At 32.9% G+C, this 18,222-nt stretch overlaps 1 long non-coding RNA gene across 1 annotated transcript in view; it reads right to left on the reverse strand.

The window, feature by feature from the left end:
- Window positions 1-17,957, reverse strand: part of LOC142349525 (uncharacterized) — a 30,027-nt gene extending 12,070 nt beyond the window's left edge. The window contains exon 1 of the long non-coding RNA XR_012760829.1: window positions 17,834-17,957. This is a non-coding gene — a long non-coding RNA (uncharacterized LOC142349525). The remainder of the gene's footprint in view (window positions 1-17,833) is intronic.
- Window positions 17,958-18,222: the final 265 nt, after the last annotated feature.

Genomic DNA, 18,222 nt, shown 5'->3' on the forward strand with positions numbered 1-18,222 from the left:
GTATAAAAACATCAAATCTGTTGTAAAATTTGAATCAAACTTTCATAAGCTGCGGCTATTTCAATCATTGCCATCATAGCTTCATTGAGATTTTGGAATTGTTGGATGTTTTCTATTCCAATGGGCCTTCTCAGCGGGAGAGTTGCTTGATGAAAGAGGGGTTGCTTTTAGGTTTCGATTGAAGTTTTTTGTGTGTTGCAGCTTCTTCCTTTTCGGTTGAAGCTAAAAACGTTATGCATAAGCTATAGAAAAATATAGCAGGCAAAGGTTACAATTAGTTTCACAACTTTTTCAAGCGCTACAATTAGAAAACGTTAATGTCGTGATTACTATCAACGTCTCTACGCTCGTCCAGAAGATCGGTGCTATTTCATTCGCTTTAAACCGGCGTATTTATTGGTTTTCTGTAAGTTGCAATAGTTTGGTTGACGTTATCATTGCTTTGACGTGGTTTCCGCAGTTGGAGATGAGCAACAGAAAAAGCTTTTTGAGTTTGGTTTCACAACAGTAGGAAATCACAAACTTCACATAGTTTAACAACAACCAAAGTTAATCTAATTGAGTATAATGAGGGAGAAAGAACTCAGCAAGTTCTCTGTCAGTATCCCATTTGCTGATGGAAGTAAAATGTGACTCTGCAATTTTTTTTACCTGTCTCTGCCCTTGTTCGGGTTGGTTGGAACTGATTTCTAAAGACAGGTAAGGAAAGCATTGATATCATTGGCTGCGCAAAACATTGATGATGGTTGCCAATATGTTTTTTCAGCTCAATTGGTTTTCCGCATCTTAAAGTTGTCTTACAAGACAGAGTTTTGTATATCGTGTTGCACCACAGGAAAAAAATTGAAAATTCTTCGTGCCCGATTGTTTTTTTTGTGTATTTGGTAGTTGAAAGTAACAGGTGTATTGTCACACCAGATGTTTTGTAAGCTTTGCATGACCTTTCTCACACAACCACAAATATTCCTGGCAATTCTGAAAAGCGAACTTAATTGAATTTTTTATGGAATTTTTGTTCGGATTACTTTTTATCTAGCGAGTAATCAGAATAAAGGTATCAATACCCTTCGTATAAAGACATCAAATTGTTTGTAAAATTTAAATCAAACTTTCATAACCTGCGGCTATTTCAATCATTGCCATCATAGCTTCATTGAAATTTTGGAATTGTTGGATGTTTTCTATTCCAATGGGCCTTCTCAACGGGGCAGTTGGTTGATGAAAGTGGGGTTGCTTTTAGGTTTCGATTGAAATATTTAGTGTGTTGCAGCTTCTTCCGATTCGGTTGAAGCTAAAAACGTTATGCATAAGCTATAGAAAAATATAGCAGGCAAAGGTTACAATTAGTTTCACAACTTTTTCAAGCACTACAATTAGAAAACGTTAATGTCGTGATTACTATCAACGTCTCTACGCTCGTCCAGAAGATCGGTGCTTTTTCATTCGCTTTAAACAGGCGTATTTATTGGTTTTCTGTAAGTTGCAATAGTTTGGTTGTCGTTATCATTGCTTTGACGTGGTTTCCGCAGTTGGAGATGAGCAACAGAAAAAGCTTTTTGAGTTTGGTTTCACAACAGTAGGAAATCACAAACTTCACATAGTTTAACAACAACCAAAGTTAATCTAATTGCGGTTAATGAGGGAGAAAGAACTCAGCAAGTTCTCTGTCAGTATCCCATTTGCTGATGGAAGTAAAATGTGACTCTGCAATTTTTTTTTACCTGTCTCTGCCCTTGTTCGGGTTGGTTGGAACCGATTTCTAAAGGCAGGTAAGGAAAGCATTGATATCATTGGCTGCGCAAAACATTAATGATGGTTGCCAATATGTTTTTTCAGCTCAATTGGTTTTCTGCATCTGAAAGTTGTCTTACAAGACAGAGTTTTGTATATCGTGTCGCACCACAGGAATAAAAGTGAAAATTTTTCGTGCTCGATTGTTTTTTTTTGTGTATTTGGTAGTTGAAAGTAACAGGTGTATTTTCACACCAGATGTTCTGTAAGATTTGCATTGGCTTTACTCACACAACCACAAATATTCCTGGCAATTCTGAAAAGCGAATTTAATTGAATTTTTTATGGAATTTTTGTTGGATTACTTTTTATCAAGCGAGCAATCAGAATAAAGGTATCAATACCCTTCGTATAAAGACATCAAATCGGTTGTAAAATTTGAATCAAACTTTCATAACCTGCGGCTATTTCAATCATTGCCATCATAGCTTCATTGAAATTTTGGAATTGTTGGATGTTTTCTATTCCAATGGGCCTTCTCAACGGGGCAGTTGGTTGATGAAAGTGGGGTTGCTTTTAGGTTTCGATTGAAATTTTTAGTGTGTTGTAGCTTCTTTCGATTCAGTTGAAGCTAAAAACGTTATGCATAAGCTATAGAAAAATATAGCAGGCAAAGGTTACAATTAGTTTCACAACTTTTTCAAGCGCTACAATTAGAAAACGTTAATGTCGTGATTACTATCAACGTCTCTACGCTCGTCCAGAAGATCGGTGCTTTTTCATTCGCTTTAAACAGGCGTATTTATTGGTTTTCTGTAAGTTGCAATAGTTTGGTTGTCGTTATCATTGCTTTGACGTGGTTTCCGCAGTTGGAGATGAGCAACAGAAAAAGCTTTTTGAGTTTGGTTTCACAACAGTAGGAAATCACAAACTTCACATAGTTTAACAACAACCAAAGTTAATCTAATTGCGGTTAATGAGGGAGAAAGAACTCAGCAAGTTCTCTGTCAGTATCCCATTTGCTGATGGAAGTAAAATGTGACTCTGCAATTTTTTTTTACCTGTCTCTGCCCTTGTTCGTGTTGGTTGGAACCGATTTCTAAAGGCAGGTAAGGAAAGCATTGATATCATTGGCTGCGCAAAACATTGATGATGGTTGCCAATATGTTTTTTCAGCTCAATTGGTTTTCTGCATCTGAAAGTTGTCTTACAAGACAGAGTTTTGTATATCGTGTCGCACCACAGGAATAAAACTGAAAATTTTTTGTGCTCGATTGTTTTTTTTTGTGTATTTGGTAGTTGAAAGTAACAGGTGTATTTTCACACCAGATGTTCTGTAAGATTTGCATTGGCTTTACTCACACAACCACAAATATTCCTGGCAATTCTGGAAAGCGAATTTAATTGAATTTTTTATGGAATTTTTGTTGGATTACTTTTTATCAAGCGAGCAATCAGAATAAAGGTATCAATACCCTTCGTATAAAGACATCAAATCGGTTGTAGAATTTGAATCAAACTTTCATAATCTGCGGCTATTTCAATCATTGCCATCATAGCTTCATTGAAATTTTGGAATTGTTGGATGTTTTCTATTCCAATGGGCCTTCTCAACGGGGCAGTTGGTTGATGAAAGTGGGGTTGCTTTTAGGTTTCGATTGAAATTTTTAGTGTGTTGTAGCTTCTTCCGATTCGGTTGAAGCTAAAAACGTTATGCATAAGCTATAGAAAAATATAGCAGGCAAAGGTTACAATTAGTTTCACAACTTTTTCAAGCGCTACAATTAGAAAACGTTAATGTCGTGATTACTATCAACGTCTCTACGCTCGTCCAGAAGATCGGTGCTATTTCATTCGCTTTAAACCGGCGTATTTATTGGTTTTCTGTAAGTTGCAATAGTTTGGTTGACGTTATCATTGCTTTGACGTGGTGTCCGCAGTTGGAGATGAGCAACAGAAAAAGCTCCTTGAGTTTGATTTCACAACAGTAGGAAATCACAAACTTCACATAGTTTAACAACAACCAAAGTTAATCTAATTGCGGTTAGTGAGGGAGAAAGAACTCAGCAAGTTCTCTGTCAGTATCCCATTTGCTGATGGAAGTAAAATGTGACTCTGCAATTTTTTTTACCTGTCTCTGCCCTTATTCGGGTTGGTTGGAACTGATTTCTAAAGGCAGGTAAGGAAAGCATTGATATCATTGGCTGCGCAAAACATTGATGATGGTTGCCAATATGTTTTTTCAGCTCAATTGGTTTTCTGCATCTGAAAGTTGTCTTACAAGACAGAGTTTTGTATATCGTGTCGCACCACAGGAATAAAACTGAAAATTTTTTGTGCTCGATTGTTTTTTTTTGTGTATTTGGTAGTTGAAAGTAACAGGTGTATTTTCACACCAGATGTTCTGTAAGATTTGCATTGGCTTTACTCACACAACCACAAATATTCCTGGCAATTCTGGAAAGCGAATTTAATTGAATTTTTTATGGAATTTTTGTTGGATTACTTTTTATCAAGCGAGCAATCAGAATAAAGGTATCAATACCCTTCGTATAAAGACATCAAATCGGTTGTAGAATTTGAATCAAACTTTCATAATCTGCGGCTATTTCAATCATTGCCATCATAGCTTCATTGAAATTTTGGAATTGTTGGATGTTTTCTATTCCAATGGGCCTTCTCAACGGGGCAGTTGGTTGATGAAAGTGGGGTTGCTTTTAGGTTTCGATTGAAATTTTTAGTGTGTTGTAGCTTCTTCCGATTCGGTTGAAGCTAAAAACGTTATGCATAAGCTATAGAAAAATATAGCAGGCAAAGGTTACAATTAGTTTCACAACTTTTTCAAGCGCTACAATTAGAAAACGTTAATGTCGTGATTACTATCAACGTCTCTACGCTCGTCCAGAAGATCGGTGCTATTTCATTCGCTTTAAACCGGCGTATTTATTGGTTTTCTGTAAGTTGCAATAGTTTGGTTGACGTTATCATTGCTTTGACGTGGTGTCCGCAGTTGGAGATGAGCAACAGAAAAAGCTCCTTGAGTTTGATTTCACAACAGTAGGAAATCACAAACTTCACATAGTTTAACAACAACCAAAGTTAATCTAATTGCGGTTAGTGAGGGAGAAAGAACTCAGCAAGTTCTCTGTCAGTATCCCATTTGCTGATGGAAGTAAAATGTGACTCTGCAATTTTTTTTACCTGTCTCTGCCCTTATTCGGGTTGGTTGGAACTGATTTCTAAAGGCAGGTAAGGAAAGCATTGATATCATTGGCTGCGCAAAACATTGATGATGGTTGCCAATATGTTTTTTCAGCTCAATTGGTTTTCTGCATCTGAAAGTTGTCTTACAAGACAGAGCTTTGTATATCGTGTCGAACCACAGGAATAAAATTGAAAATTCTTCGTGCTCGATTGTTTTTTTTTTGTGTATTTGGTAGTTGAAAGTAACAGGTGTATTTTCACACCAGATGTTCTGTAAGCTTTGCATTGCCTTACTCACACAACCACAAATATTCCTGGCAATTCTGAAAAGCGAACTTAATTGAATTTTTTCATGGAGTTTTTGTTCGGATTACTTTTTATCAAGCGAGTAATCAGAATAAAGGTATCAATACCCTTCGTATAAAGACATCAAATCGGTTGTAAAATTTGAATCAAACTATCATAACCTGCGGCTATTTCAATCATTGCCATCATAGCTTCATTGAAATTTTGGAATTGTTGGATGTTTTCTATTCCAATGGGCCTTCTCAACGGGGCAGTTGGTCAGAGCGAGCATTTACTAATTCACTATTTTCCCCGTTTCACCGTTAAACTATGATTATATATATATATATATATATATATATATATATATATATATATATTGAACTTGTGTTGAAAAAAAAATTGAAGTAGGCTTAATTTTTTCCACATAACGTTTTTGACAAGGCAAAATTAATTTTCTGTTTTCGTTTTATTAGGAAAATTCAAATGAAGAAAGGAAGAACGTTGTTAGCTTTAAAAGATATTATTTGTAAATTTGTATGGTATAATCGAAGCATATCATAGTACAATTAAAGTTCACCTCGACATTTTAGTTTCAACAAAACTCGTTTTTTGACAAGGCAAAAATTGTTTTTCTCTTTTCGTTTTATTAGGAAAACTCATGTGAAGAAAGGAAGAACGGAACGTTGTTAGCTTTAATAGATATTATTTGGAAATGTTTTATGGGATAATCGAAGCATATCAGAGTAAAATTAAAGTTCACCTCGACATTTTAGTTTCAACAAAACTCGTTTTTTTTCGGTTTTTCGATTTTATTTTTAATTGATGTTCTTTTCTTCAATGAGAAAATGAGAATTTGTTAAACAATGAGTCGTTGTGATACATGGGATGTTTGTACAGATTATTCTAACCCTTTAATTGCATCAGTACAGCTCAAAAACTTACCTATAACCACAATTATCATTCAATTTCATCAGAATTTTTGACTGTTATAACAAAGTTTTAATTTTTGTCCTTTTTGTTGATTTTATGAAAAAATGAAGAATTGTATGTTTGTGATGTTCGGTTGTTGTTTTCTCATCGTGTTAACCAATTGCAGTCGCACAGAAAGCAAATCAAATTGAAAAAATCTTCCGGTTATCGTTGCAAAAAGTGAAATGATGATTGGTGCGTCTTACAATGTTAGCTCTCATAGGAGAAAACGCTCCACGGCAGTAATGCATCAGATCAGACACACAAAAATCTTCTCATTTTTAACAGCAAAAACGTAGGTAATTATCAATCATCATCAGCCAGCACATGACCACTTATATCAAACTGCCTGTTGCAATCATTATTCGTTGACAGCTGGTATGGAATGATTTTGTCTCCAAGCTGCAAATAATTGGTTTTTTCACAAAATCAGGCTACCTTATCATTAATTGAGATAACTTCATTGCTAAATAATGCCCTGGCCCTCACGTCCAAAAAGACAAGATTGCGACAATGACTGAAATTCCGCCGAAAAAGCGTAAATTTATCTCCATGAAATACTATTTAAGCTATTTAGTCGCCAACTCGTTCTTAAATAATGACTAATTTCCACATGGTTGGTTAAGTTTAAGTTGACGAGAGTGGTGAGTTCACTTAAGCTTGTTGTCTGACGATCTAATATAACGATCGGTTTCATCCTCATTTTTTGTGGAACATATTTTCTGTGGTCAAAGTTCAGCTGAAAACTTGAATTGCAAACTTTGATTTTCTTCAATTTTTTTTCAGAAAACAAACTTTATTTTTTTGTGAAATTTGATCTGCTGCACATGTAACTTGTTTATATGGTTTCTGGGTTCTTGCTGCGATAAAAAAATTTATTGAAAGATATGTCAAAAAATTTATATCTTGCTTGAAATCATTTTTTTTCCTTTTCAATATTTCTGAAAAAAAGTATGTCTTGATTCAAGTTTAAAATATTTGAGGTTATACCAAACAAAAGAGCTAGTATGATACCACCAGAAATAAACAATTTATTCAGTTTGCAAAGGTTTTTTTATTTGCAATTAGTTTGCGCAGAATATTTTTACCTAAACCTATGCTTCGTAAATAGAAACTATTTGAAAAAAATAGTGTTATCTAATGGGACGCTATCAATAGACCTCTTGCTTCGTATTATATATAATTTCTCCAACTTGTTTGAAATTGTCCGTTTTGGAATATGACTTTAATTTTGTTATATAAAGAAAAATTGAAGGAGATAAAGAAGAAAAATAGGGTTAAAAAACTGTCAAAGAAGAAAACTCCTGGCTGAAAAATTGCTGTTGATTACAAAATATTTCATTCATTTAACACGTTTCATTCAGCACGCTAACCAAAAGGATGGTTACAAAACAAAAAAGCAAACACTGAGAATAAATATTAAGTCGAATGATTAGCAGATAAAGGAGTCCCTTAAAGGGTCTTGCTGTCGTTTTTCATCGCTGCACGGAACACTATCATCGCGTTTTCGAATAAAATGGAGTTTTCAAAGCAGTTGAGCTTGTCTGTTGTTCAGATGTTCTATAGTCTGAACTAGATAAAGAAATTGATATTAAACAAACTTGCAATCGCAAATTAGTGTGAGCTCTGATTCTTTTTCTCTTAACCATCATAGACCGAAAATTTTGTTGGTGTTGGAATACAGTTGAGCTTGTTTATACAGCAGTTGCTTTGGAAAACTGAATGAGTATACAGCAGTTGCTTTGTTAAACTGAATGGCTCCAGTGGTCTTGGTGGCTAAATGTCTAATGAAAAGGCTGATGATATGATGCTCAACATATCTCTCGGGTTTTTGTTGTCTCGATAGATATCAATCGGATTTTCAAATGATAGCGCACTTTCGGAGTCTTACTTCTCCAATGTACGTATCACTTTGTCACGTAAAATTTCTTCAGTGAGAGTCTTTTTGGTATAGTCTTCAGAAGTAAATCTCCTCTAGATTAAAAATACTGAATTCAGCCGTCTCTGTTTTTGTAAGGCGGGGTAAAATTGATTAAATCGTTGACGAACAGATTCGGTATCAGGCAGTAAAAGTAATTGTATCACAAAATGTTTTGCATATTTTTGTATTAGCGCAACAAAACAGAAAACGTTCTTGGGGAGAACACTTGTGTGGTAAAAAAAAAACAATATGCTATCAAGAGAAACAATAGTTGCCCATTGAATTTTACCGGAAACTCTTTTTGATTTTTTAGAGTTGTTTTAAAGAGAAAACTGTTCAGTGCAAGTGAAACGGAGAAATAAAAATAAATTCCGACCGCTTTAACACATTTTTTAATACCGTTTCAAAAATAAAACGCGTTTCACCTTCTCTATGTGACATATATTTAACCAAAGACACAAATAAAGCATAGGGTCTACATCTTTGGTACATATGGTTTATGAAATTCAAACTAACTATAAGTGTTTTGTTTTCTTATATGAATGATACATGAATGTTGGGTCACGTCTGTTTTAAATAATTCTTCTAGTTCGTATGTAAAATGCGTCTGGATCCTTTAATTTTGTTTTCAAATTCACAAATTTTGGATGTTGAGTTCAAATATTATTTGATTTAATTTACTAAACTGCCTGCAGAATATATGAGATCCTAGTTTCGGACACTGTCTCTAGTTTATTGTCTCCCACGCACAATTGTGGGCTGGTTTTGATTTTGATTAACTCAAGGGTTTGTATGCAACAACGAGAAAATTGAGGTTACTTAGCTATTGGTTTTTGCACAAATGCATCTGAATTTTTTGAACAATTTTGTTCATAAATGGGTAACACTCACTGTGGGGCGTACGTGAGACTGTATATCTACTAATCAATGACATTTAATTAAGAAGTTGGCGACACATGTTTGATGCAGCTTGCTGCTCCTCATAACTTTGTAGCTGTTTACGTAGAGTTTACAAAAAACAAGGTAGAAAAATTGCCTAGCATGCTGATTACTTACTCGAAAACACACAGTTTGTAGATTACTCTGACAATTTTCCCAAAACTGATAAACTTTGATTGGTGCAACTTAAACAACTTATGAAAAGACTGACTCATATATGTTCAAAAAATTTTCAAAGGAGCGGCACAAATTGCATGATTGAACCGAGACTTTCTCTTTGACTCTTCACAAGAATGGGTATTGAATTAAAAAAAATGAGGAGCGGCCTTTCTTACACCGTACTCACCAGCAAAACCGTTGCTGTTCACAATAATTGAACTACTTTTCAATTATTTTAACTGTTGACAAAAACAAAACCTAACAAGTTTGATTAACTGTGCTGTTGTTCTTCAATGATGCAGTTTAATTTGAGGGGGGAATGTATGTTTTCTGAATATTGTTGTCTGAGAAATCTAACTCGAATCATCGGTTCCATCCCCAAAACTGTCTTGAACACAGTTTTTGGGGTCGAAGATTGACTAAAAATCACGAAATTTTTTCTTCCCATTTGATTCAGAAAACCAGTTTTTTTTATGAAAATTTATCTAATACATAGGTAGTTTGATGATGATATACAGTTTCTGAACTCTTGTTGCTTTCCATTTTCAGTGTTTTTTATAAAGACATTTTTAACTTATGATAAGTTTAAACTGTCTGACGGCTTTCTAGACAGAGGGGCTAGCGTGATAATACCATAGGCAAAACAAATTATTCAATTTGATCTAATTTTGGAAACTTTTTGCAACAAAATTGAGCACAAAGTTTTTTTTACCTACACCCTTGCTTTCTATAAAGAAGTTATTTGAAATAGTGTTGAGCTCTCAATAGACTTCCTGCTCCGTGTTATGTTCTTTCCCAACATCTTCGAACTTGTCCAATCTGAAAATTGAGATAGATAAACATAATTGCGGGTTAAAAAAGCTCTGATTCCAAGTCTGCTCGCTTGGTAAAGAATTGTTAGGTCAAATGATTATCAGTTAAAGAATTTTCTTAGCTAGTCGTCTTTTCGACTTTTTTTTTCAGCGCTGCACACACACATTGCTGAATATTTCGAGTAATTGGGTAATTTCGAATCAGTTTAGGTCGTCTGTTGTCGTGCATTTTCAAATATGAGCCAAACGGAAAAATGATATGAGCCAAACGGAAAAATTGCAAGAGATCGGATTTTATCTCATAATTCTCAAATATTAAATTGGTGTCAGAGTAACAGTGGATCTTGAATCAAGGTAATGAAGGGGATGTTGGAATCCTGACTGTTTTCAGTGGTGTTGGTGGATGACGGTCTGGTGAGCAGGGCGATGACTGGATGCCCCATATATCTCCCGCGTTTCGATAGTCTTGATATATACCAAGTTGATTTTCAAATGACAGCAAAATATCGGAGTTATAATTCTTCAATATACGTCTCACTTCGTCAGATAAAAATTATTCACTTAGAATATTTTTGGTATAGTCGTAGTCTTAAGAAGTAAATCTCCTCAATTGTGACGATACTGCACTCAACTGGCTCTGTTTTTTTTTTGGTAGGGCGACAAATGCGTTGATGAACAGCTTCGGTATTAAACGCTTCTGGTAATTATTCTACGAACTGCTTCTGTATCAGAACAACAAAATAGTAAATCATTTGTCGATGGAACGCTTGTTTGATAAACAAGTATTCTATCAAGAAAAAAAGACAGTTTCGAAAAGAATTTTCACGGAAATTCGTTTAATTTTGTGTTACGTTTCTTTGAAGAGAGCGCTTTTCAGTACAAATAAAAAGAAGAGTTGTATGCTTTTTCAAGAGTTATAATAAAACGTAAACGTCACACTAATGATAATTCGTCTGTCCTTCAAATTCTGAGGATCGCCTATGGATTTGACTAGGTCTACTGGGGTTTTCTCAAAAAAAAATATTGAGCTTTATCTGTTTTGTATTAGTCTAGTGGTTTGTATGTTAAATGCGGTTGGTTCTATTAGTATGATTTCTATAGTCATAAGTCAAGGAAAATTAAGTCGAATCTGTTATGATTTAACATACCAAATTGCCTGCGATCCTATTTAATTACAGTATCTATAGTTTCTCTTCTCCGTCGCAGAATTGTAGGGCTGTGGTAATGAATTCATTGGTTTGTATTCAGAACCATGACAATTAATTGCGGTTACTTAGCTTTTGGTTTGTTTGCAAGATCCATGTGGTCTTAGTTAGGTCTTATATTGGGTTGACATACAAAAAATTATATATATATATATATATATATATATATATATATATATTGTGTCTGAATTTTGTAAGTTATCATCAAAACATTTTCACGTTCCGATTGAGATTAGAAAATAAAATGAGACCATGAAGCAAATCTAAAGTTTGGAGGTTTTCTTGTGTTTTCACAACTTTAAGAAGCCTGTTCTCAGCTTTAAAAGTTTAGAGGGTTTCGAAACTACTTTATGACGTTGTCTTTAATAATAAATCTGGAGGGAAAAAGGATAATGCGAATGTAAGCAGGCAACTTTTAGCATTTTCAACAACTGCGTTAAAAGCACAAAAAGCAACCACTGTCATTGGCAAACTATCGATAACATGGGGAGAAACTTTGTCAATTAAATCAAAATAAAGAATCCACAATTTTATTATGTAAATTTTCTTTAAAAACTCAGTTTGATTAAATGAGTAAATAAAGATATCTTAAATTGAGTTCAATCAATTTTAACTGGTTCAATCATATCGGTGATTGTTTTAGATAAGGATAGATTTCTTACAGCTTTTGTATACTATCTTGATCCTGAGTTGCTTGCATATTAAAAAAACATTGAATTTTAAAAAACGTTTTTTAAATCACGAGGTTAGTTTTGTTAGATAATCATGTGAGGAGCAAAACGTATTGATTGAAAACCGTAACAATTTAACCTTTTGTCTGTAAAACTCTGTACATTTTTATGAAATGCTAATTGAGCAATAAAAATACAAAAACAGGCCAAACAGTGCCGAGTTCTGACCTTGATTTGGTTGTCAAGTAACTGGCAAAATTGTGCATTTCATTTTGAAAGTTGATGATAAACAAATTGTTAAGCGAACAACAGCTGGTCCTTTTCTCTTTATAAAGGAGGCAATGCTTGCCAAGAATTTAATGGGTCATTTTTTACAATATTTGGATGTGCCTTTTGCGAGAAATTTTTTGCTTTCATTTTGTACATCTCTTAGTTAAATTTGTGATAGGGTATTTGGTCATTAATTTGTTTGATTCTGATTTTTTACATTCTCGAGCAGTATTAAGAAGAAAAATATTCTAGCATCTTCAAATATGAAAGATTCAGTGTTGATCGGTAATGCCTTTGAAAACGTCAGATCGATAGGCTCGGAACAGTTAGTCAATGCATGATGTACGATTTTATAATTCTACAGATTACAACCTAATATTTTAAGATGAAAACGAGATTCATATTATCTGTGGAACATATATGCAACCAATCATATGAGTAGAGCATAGACTTTATAGAGTCGATAGATATGGTTTTCAAAAGTTACACCAATGTTGGGTTCTAGGCTTTGTTACCTATTCCAATGCTAAACCTTCGTTTAGATAATTTTAACGCTGGTTTAGTTTTCTGTTGGCAATATTGGCGATACCTAGTCACAAATTCATACTTGAATTCGGACTTGTGTTTATGCCTCATAAAAAGAACTTAATGTATTGCTAGTATTCTCACAAGACGTTTGTGACAGAATTGATATTTAAGTTTTAAGCTTTCTTCAATAAAATTTGACGGGGCTTCGAACTTCTGATATATTTCAAACTTTCAATAGATAAACCAATAATAAGGTTTTATGGATACAATTTGGCGACATTTCATGTATCAAGCAAATTTTTAATACTTACATTTGGTGGAGGTAAAACCACAATATAGTGGAGGTAAAAACATATAAACAAGACCAGTTTGAACTGGACATGCGTGAATTTAAATTCATTCAGGAGGCTTGTAAATATGAGTTGGGATACGATGTTCCGACCCCAGCTCATTTACATTTTAACTTAATTGTCAAACAAATGAAGAGATGATAAAAAAGATGTTTGAGTTTTGAAAAAAATGTTACAATTCCAAACTTCTAAATGAATTAGATAACATCATGCGTCATTAGAGCGCTCACAAGATCTACCATTAATATAAACACAAAAAAAAACAAACAAAGAAACAAGCAAAACAAAAAACAAAAAACTCAATATCTAAATTTAAAAGCACCTAGTAACAACGTCAAATAACAATCATACAAACTACACAAATTTAATTTTTCGTAATTGCAAATAGACGGGATTTTTTTTAAAGAGGCTAGGTAACCATAGCTTTTCAGAAAAAAATTGATAGATAAATTTACTAAAACTTCATAAGGAAAAGAACAGGGCCTGTCTTTGGTTAGACTCAACTGTTGAAAAAACTAAAGATGCAGAATAACTCAAAAACACAAACAATTGCAAAAAGACAATTTATTTGGGTAATTAAAACCATTAGCTATTATCTGAAAATTATGTTTTGTCTCTATTTCATAAAAATTTCATAAATATTTTAGTATATTTCATAAAAATATACTGAAAGGTTTACTATGTTCAACTGGGTCTTAATTGAAAACCATTGAAATATGTTTTAAGCGAATTAGCTAAAGAGACTAAAAGAAACACAAACATTGAGCACTCACTAATTATTCATGAATGCGCTTTTTGTCCAAAAACACAACAGTTACGATTTAAAATCATTAAATAAGTTAAAGTTTGCCTTACAAAGGAACGAATGCGACCTCTAAATGATGGCAATAAGATACAAGTTGAAAAAAAATCAACAAGAAACGAGAAATTGTTTAAAAAATTTTAAAACATCTATCAGAAACTTTAAGACTTTTTGCTATTCACTGACTGCATTGCATAAGTTGATTTAATCCTCAATGATAAGCGTATGAGAACTCTCAGCATTTTGAAAAAAATAACTAATACATACAAAGTTAAGAAAAGACAAGGACATTATGTTAAATTGACATATTGAGAGAGGAACGTTTTGACTTTTTTGTCAACCAGATGAAGAGATAATCAAAAATAGAAGTTTGAGTTTAAAGAAAACGTCACATATCCAAACTACTAATTGATTTACATAATGCCAGACCTCATTAGAGCGCTCGCGACATCTGCCGTTGAAGACACTTTGATTTAAAAAACAAAGAACAAAACAAGCATAAACAAAACATTTTGAAACGGCAAGGACACAATATATACATTTAATAGCACCTAGTAACAACATCAAACTAAAATCAGACAAAATCCTAACAACACCAACTTAGTTTTTCTTATTCAAAAAGCAGATGTGACTTTTCTAAATCGAGATTAAGTATCAAGCCGACAAGAAGAAAAAACATTGAGATGAAACTCAAAAACAAATCAACGGTTTTTAAAATCAATTGACCTCAAATGTCTTAAAAAATCAGTTAATTTTAACAAAAAACTAAACAAATTTACTAAAAACGTCATTAGGAAACCAATAGGGCCTGTCTTTGATTAGACTAACCCGTAGAAACAAACTAAGTTGCAGAGTAACTCAAAAAACACAAAATTTTCCGAAGAAAAAAATTATTTAGATGATTAAAATCATTAGGTATTAAATAATATTTTTGTCATTTTTATAATTGTTATTTAAATTAAATCAGTTATAGTTTTATTCAAGATTAAAATATGTTCACCTTTGCATCGTTTGAAAATATTTTGAGATATGTTATTACGCGAATTTGCTAAAAGAAACAAAAATAAACACAAATATTGACCAATGACAAATTATTTATGAAAACCCATTTTTCCAAATAAAAAAACAACAGTTGTGACATAATATCGTCACGGTTTTCCTGACAAAAAAGCGGATGGGACCAAAATGATAAAAAATAAGTCACAAGTTGAAAAAGAAAGCAAAAAAGAATGAAAAATTTTAAAAATTTGAAAACATCTCTCAGAAACTTTAAGACATTTAGCTATACACTGGTTGCATTGAATAGGTGGATTCAATTCTTATTGATTACTTTATGAGAACTCTCAGCATTTAGAAAGAATTTTACTTTTACATAAGCAATAAAAAATACAGGCAAAGACAGCAAGTTCAAAAAATTCCGAGAGCGAAAAGTTTTAACTTGATTGTCAACCAAATGAAGAGATAATCAAAAACAGGTGTTTGAGTTTACAGAAGTCCTTAAGACACCCCAATTACTAATTGACTTAGATAAATCAAACTTCGTTAGAGCGCTCACGGGATCTACCATTAAAAACACTACGATTAAAAAAAAACAAGAAACAAAGCAAGCATAAAGATAATATTTTTTAACGGCAAAGACACAATACGTACATCTAATAGCACCTACAACTTAGTCAAACTACAATCAGACAAAACCCTAACTACACCAAATTTTTTTTGTTATTCCTAAAGCAGATGTGACTTTTCTCTAACAAGATTAAGTATCAAGTCGAAAAAAGGATGAAATAATGAGGCGAAACTCAGAAACAAATTAATTTTTTTAAAACAGTTAACTTCAATTGTTTTAAAAACCAGAAGCTTTTAACAAAAATCTCTAGATAAATTTACTAAAACGTCATTAGGAAACCAATAGGGTCTGTCTTTGGTTAGACTATGCCAAAGAAACGGACTAAGGTGCAAATTAACTCAAAAAATACAAACAATTTCCAAAAATTTAAATTTTTAGGTGACTAAAATCATTAGCCATTAAGTGAATATTGTGTTTATTTTTAATTGTTATATATACTAAATCAGTTAAAATTATACTGAAGATTGAAATATGTTCAACAGGGCCTCGTTTAAAAATCATTGGGATATGTTATTTTCGCGCATTTGCTAATAGAAGACAAAAAGAAACACAAACATTGTCCACTCACAAAATATTTATGAAAAAGCATATCGCAAAACAAAAAAAAACAACAGTTACAACATAATATCAACAAAAATGTTAATGTTTGCATTAGCTGGAAGCGGATGGACCCTCTAAATGACAAAAATAAGTTACAAGTTGACAAAAAAAGAACAACAAAAACTGAAAAGTTTTCAAAATTTTGGAAATGTCTATCAGAAATTTTAATATCTTTATCTACACACTAACTGCTTTGAAAAATTTGATTTGTTACGAGAAATCTTGACATTCAGAAAAAGTTTCACTACATAAAGAATAAAAAACAGTCAAATTAAAAAAACTGAAAGAGAAAAGTGTCCAGATAGTTAAAAATAAATTAATCAGTAAAAGCCTATTTTTCAAATAAGATTCTATCAGCATTGTGATTGTTATTTATATCAAAAGTGCAAAAAAAACAAGAAATCTAATCAAACATTCTGAAACAACAAAACTAATCAAAGCCATTAAATTCAGTAGCTTTCAACCGAATTCAGAAAAAGTTCTAATTTATGCCTTCTGGGGAGAACAATGGTATCTGTTCTTCTTAAGTAATGTATAATTCATCACAAAAAGTCTTATGAGTATAAAAACGACAGCAAATACAGGCAAAAACAAAATTTCTTTAGAAAACTGCGGGAAAGCCAAAAAAACCATAAGTTTTGTCTGAAAATTTTATTTAAGGTCAATTGAACTCCTTCTCTAAGCCAATGGTAAGAGTCATTTTTAGGATGATACGTCAAGATTGTAAAAAAGAACCAAAGATATGAAAAAATATCCAAAAATTTTTTTGAGAAATGAGGTAGATGATTAAACCTCTCACCAACTTAGTTTTGGTCGCAGTAGAAAAGAAAGTGGTCCTGTCATTATTGAGACTGATTTACAAGTACCCGGAAATATGTTTACAATCGGTTAAACTTGAAAAAAAAATCAAAAAAATATTTTCGAAGTCTTAAAAGCAACTAGCTGCCCACTCAAAGCACTAGATAGAGGAAATCTAGTCAAAGAAATCGCTATAGGACTACAAAAAATTTCAAAATCTCAAAATGAAGTTCAAATTTGAGCTAAGATTTACTAAAATTCAAAATCGAAGCATAATTAACATGCGCGACTCCTTAAAAACGAATTACTTGTTGATTGGGCATCATTTGAGTGTAAATGAGGTTTGGACTTCACGGAATCTTGATTTGAAAGCTGACTAGTTTCTAAGCGACTTAAAAAGAAACAAAAAATGAAAAATGATTACAAAAAAGAGCTCTCAAATAGAATTCAATTTTTTTCATGTAAAAATCCCTATGAGACAATAACTAGCCTGTTCATTGCCTGCCGTCTATTAGGCACTCAAAATTGTTTGATTTTTCAGTGTAAAACTTAATTTTGCCTTAATATTTTAATAGAAAAAATCTTACTTTGATCATATGTCAAATACCATGGGTTCACAAAAAATTTTAAACTCCGATAACTCTTCGAAAAAAAAAACGCAATTAAAAAAATGTTATATTTTCGAATTCTACTCTGGATGAGCTTTTTAATGAGCTTTTTACCACTCACCTCTCTTTAAGATGGAAATATCGATTGGCCAAAATTGAATGAACAAAAAAAACTCATTTAAATATATAGTTCCCCCCCCAACAGGTGGGGTCGGAACAATAAATTCAATCTCCAACAAATTCAACACACTTCAATTAGGTAAACCTGTAAATTTAGCACATTTGAGGAAAATTTTGTTCGTCATCTCTTTAATTAAAATTTTGTGATTCTTACAAGGTTTAGAAACTTACCATGGTTGACAATTGCCCGGAAGTCATTAGCATCGTCATGCTCTGAATTGAAGTATTGCTCAATTGGTGTGGCAATTACATACGGTATCATACACACAGAATAAAGGACAGCGATTACACCAAAAGCTTTCCTCAGCTGCTTCCCTCTTTCGGTCAACTGCTGGCTAACGTTAGCACTCAAATAAACCTTGGATCTGATGTAGAGAACAAACGAAGATAGAATAGCTGGAATCGTGAATATATAGAATAGTGCCGCAAATACAAAATAGTTTTTAGTGATGCAGCCTTGACAGTCGAACAGGCCGATCTTATATCGAAGCAATGATTCAATTTTCAAGTAGAATGAAGGGGGAAATTTTAGTTTTACCAGTTTGCTTGTCCTGTAACGC

This window comes from Convolutriloba macropyga, chromosome 11 (genome assembly GCF_964194025.1).
Source record: "Convolutriloba macropyga chromosome 11, txConMacr16.3, whole genome shotgun sequence".
NCBI lineage: Eukaryota > Metazoa > Xenacoelomorpha > Acoela > Convolutidae > Convolutriloba > Convolutriloba macropyga.